Source organism: Pygoscelis adeliae, unplaced genomic scaffold, assembly GCF_000699105.1.
Source record: "Pygoscelis adeliae isolate BGI_AS28 unplaced genomic scaffold, ASM69910v1 Scaffold131, whole genome shotgun sequence".
NCBI lineage: Eukaryota > Metazoa > Chordata > Aves > Sphenisciformes > Spheniscidae > Pygoscelis > Pygoscelis adeliae.
In genome coordinates this window covers 1,825,800-1,829,989 of record NW_008824058.1, presented here as the reverse complement: position 1 = coordinate 1,829,989, position 4,190 = coordinate 1,825,800, and positions in this window count along the sequence as shown.

The window sequence follows — 4,190 nt, the reverse complement described above, 5'->3', positions numbered from 1 at the left end:
CCTGCGTGGGGCTGTCGTTGGTGGAGGCACCGGCTCTGCCCCGCTCTGCGGGGAGGGACGGCGGGGGAGAGGCGGCTGCTCCTCGGCAGAAGGGAGCTCCGGCTCGGCCGGGGACAGGGGTGCTTCTGCATCCCCAGCTTGGGGACCACTGAGGGCCACCAAGGAGCACAGCCTGTTTTGCCAGGTCATGGTAGGCTTAGGGTACACTGGCACGGCCGAGATTCTCGGTTAGATGGGTTAAATGCCACTGTGACTTCTCTTGCATCCAAGAAGACGCTCTGGAGATCAGTCACCATCCAGGCTGGCAGGGTCATGTTGATCTTTGTGTAACTCTCTGTACAGCCGGGACTTGACTTAACTAAACCACGTGTCTATGGATGCTGGAGGCAGTATATGCCTCGTTTATGAGTGTAAAGCGTTAGGATAGGGGAATAGAGGAAACTTAGCCTAGTTAATGTGACTTCTGAAGAGACCTGCAGTGCTGAGAGCAGCTGCCCTGCCCCGCCAAAAGCAATCTCTCCAGCAGCGAGCCCTCCTTGCTCCCTTTCTGCTGGTCCTGTGCCTCACTGGGTTTCATATCTCCAATTACCACCATTTTGAAAAATCTATTTAAAAAATAGTCTAAAACCAAAATGTAACACTTTCATGATTGTGGTAAGCAGGGTGTAATTCGGTACTTAGGAGCAACTTGCCTTTGCTCCTGCAGAGAGCATCGGCAGCAGGGGGGGAAGACGGCCAGGTGCCTGCAGCCCGGTCGCAACCAGCACGCTTCGCCCTGGGAATTATGGTGCCTAATAAACGCTTGGGAATCTCCCCAGGGAAACTTCAGAAAACTGCAGGTTTGATTTTTTTGGTTTTTTTTTTTCCTACATTTTCACTTTGCTTATTATCTTCATTTGTTCTATTTTGATCAAGGCAATGAAAACAAGATTCAGTCTTTTAAACTACTTTATCCAAGGAAGTGAGAAATTGTGTATTTATAAAACATGCCAGTCAACGGATGTATGAAACAGACTCTGTTCCATTCCAGGTCTATTCCACTGGTAATTAGCTATAAATACACTCTCATTTGGTGACTGATATTAAGTATATTTATTCTGCTTAGATGTGGAAAAATATTCATGTTGATCAGCTCCCCTGAGACTTTCATCAGGCAAGCTTAATGAAGAGAACAGACAGGTGCTTTTTATGAGCTTTTTTTTTAGTTTTAAGAAAGGCTTGTAACAGTACCTCTTTCATCCCGGTCTCCAGCTGGGAACCCATGCCGTCAGCAGAGCTAATAGCTCACAACAGGATCCTCCGGGCTTCAGAGTATAAATATTCACAACTTCGTTCTCCTCCATCTTGTTACAAAAAGTGCAATAACCGATAATGAAAGCTTGCACAACAATCCCATAATTTTGCAGGGTTTGGTTCAGTTCACGGTGAGGATGATACAAACAGGGGTACCACTGCTGAAAGAAAACGGAGGTACACTGATGCCGAACCGATGCAGAACAGAATAGAGAATAGAGTTTTTTCAGTTGGAAGGGACCTACAGCCATCATCTGGTCCAACTGCCTGACCAATTCAGGGCTGACCAAGCTAAAGTATGTTATTAAGGGCATTGTCCAAGTGCCTCTTAGACACTGACAGGCTTGGGGCATCGACCACCTCTCCAGGAAGCCTGTTCCAGGGTTTGACCACCCTCTTGGTAAAGAAATGCTTCCTAACGTCCAGTCTAACCCCCTCCGGGCGCAGCTTTGAACCATTCCCACGCGTACCTGGTGGCCACTGGGATAAAGGATGGCGGATCTATTTTATAGCCTCCAAAATCCGGAGTGTGCAGACACGCAAGTGCAGCTGCTACTGGCTCCTGAGGTGGTTTGCTGGGGTGCACCCCCTGAGGGATGCGTGCTCCTTAGGAGCACTCCCCGAAACGGCCAGGGCCCGGGGTCGGGGTGCAGGGATGCCAGCAGCTGCCGGGTCCGGCTTTGGGCTGGCCTCCAGCAACGGCAGTGGAGAAGTGGCTTCTGCCTCCCCGCCGCTCCCCCAGCCCCGAGGCTCTTGTTTGGCAGCTCCACCTTCCCTGCCGCTGGACCGGACAGCTGATGAAGACGTCCCAGCCATGGAGAAGCAGCGGTTTGTCTCCCCGAGGTGCTCGCTGCCGCTTTCTTTTAATGATTATTAGCTCCTTTATGTCTGCCGGCGCTGCTTGACGGGGCTGTCACAGCACCTGGCCAGATGCGCTGCAAAGGATAATTTGTTCCCAAAAGATTGCAATTATGTAAATTAATATATCGACTTATTTTTCACTGAATAAAGCCAACAGGCTCCGTACTCACTCTAAACTATCTTGGCATGTAATTTGGCTGCCCACTGGGATGGAGGTAATTAGTGAGAAAGAGGGAGACAGCTGTAAAAATTGGATATGGACATGACACACAGAAATACGTCTTCATGTTACAAAAGTACTCTTCTGCATGAACCCCATGGGAAGTGCGTATTAACGCCTTCCCCAGTATGCCACCGGCTTTCTGTGCCCTCTCTGGACTTAAAAATCAGTTTCAGGGAGCCATCACGTGCGGCGGGAGCCTGCCATGCTGTTGGGTGTGTATAAAACATCTGACAAGACGTGCTGGAACGTGCCGATGCGGCGTGAACCTTGCGTAGTGTCAAAGGGAGCCGCGACAGCAGCTCTGCGTGGAGACCCAGCTGCTGAAAGCCTTCGGGTTTCTCCTGCTCCCCTTGCAAACACACCCACCAGGGCTAGGGAAGGCTTATTTTGGCATTCCCAGTGAAGACAGGCTGAGCAAACTGCAAGGGCCCCTGTCTCGTACCGTGCACGAGGAGAAGGTGGTGGCATGGACAGGGTATCTTGCTGAGATACCCTCACCTTGCACAGGCACAGCTCTTTCTCAAGTCCCATGTAGACTTATCGTCGTAACAGATTGCTTTGGAAAAAATGCATTAGGCACCTGAATAAATATTTAAACAAACCCAGGCCACAAAAACCAGTGCAGGTTGGAGCTGGACTGGTGGAGACATCTCCTCTGCAAGGCAGCGTGCTCCAGTGCTGGGGCTTGGCTAAAGGTGACCTTGAATGGAGGTAGTTCAGCCTTGTGGCAGAAGCCCACGAGACACCTCTTCTTTTTCCAAAGGCTCAGGACGAGCATGGGGAAGGCTAAAACTCAAGGGGCTGAGCGCAGTCAGGTATTCCCAAGGCCTCAGTAGAGAGTACGGGGCTGTGGAGCACGAGGGGTTGGAGATCCACCATCCGACTGATGGATCCATGGGACTTCAGCAGGTTTTAGAGCAGATCCTACCCAGCACTTACCAGTTCATTAAAAGTTGCTTTGAGCTGAAGTGCACTTCAGCAGCGGTTTTCTCATCTGGGATACTGGCTCTCGGTCAGCAAAGGCATTTAAAACATTTCTTCCTTAAAACATGGCTTTTGAAGTCTCCTCAACGCGCACAGCAATGCTGCTCCTTCAGGTGCAATGCCTGTAAGGAAGAGTTTACAAACGACGTTTTAATTAAACTGTTACTAGCATTTAAATGGGAAGACTTCAACCACCTTTTTAATAAAATTAGTTCTGAAAGGGAGCTTACAATAAGCACTACAAAATTATTTTAAATTAAACCAATTTCCTCAAACTCAGACAGGAAAACCTTTGGCCAATCAGGGAGTTGAATAAGCTGAAATCCAGGAATGCTAATATAAGAATTAAGGAGGAGGAAGTTGTATTTCCTGGGGTCAAAAGAGCTAATTATTTTTAACTATATGAGTGCTAGGTGCGGGCATCACTACGGCCCGCTCAGGCTCAGCAGGTACCGGTCAGTTCTCGTGCTGGGGACTGGGCCCAGATCGCACAGGTTGGGGCAAGCGGGCAGAGAAAACGGCCGGTGCCGCTCAGAGGGGAAATGGAGTTTCTCCAGCAACACGTTTGCTGAAAATGAGGAGCTGAGCGACTTAGGGCAGGACAACCACCTGCCGCTTGCTATCGTATTCTGGGAAACAGGACTTTGTGCTCTTAATGACACAAGGCTGCACCAAGAGCGGTGCATGTCAACTAATTTTTTTTTTTTTTTAATCCAGACGGAAACAGCAGAGCAAGACCCGGGTTTCTGGCCAACGGCCTCGACCGAAAATGCGGAAGTATTTTTCACGAAGCCTTGGCTGGCGGCCGCGCCAGCATTAATTGCCTTTG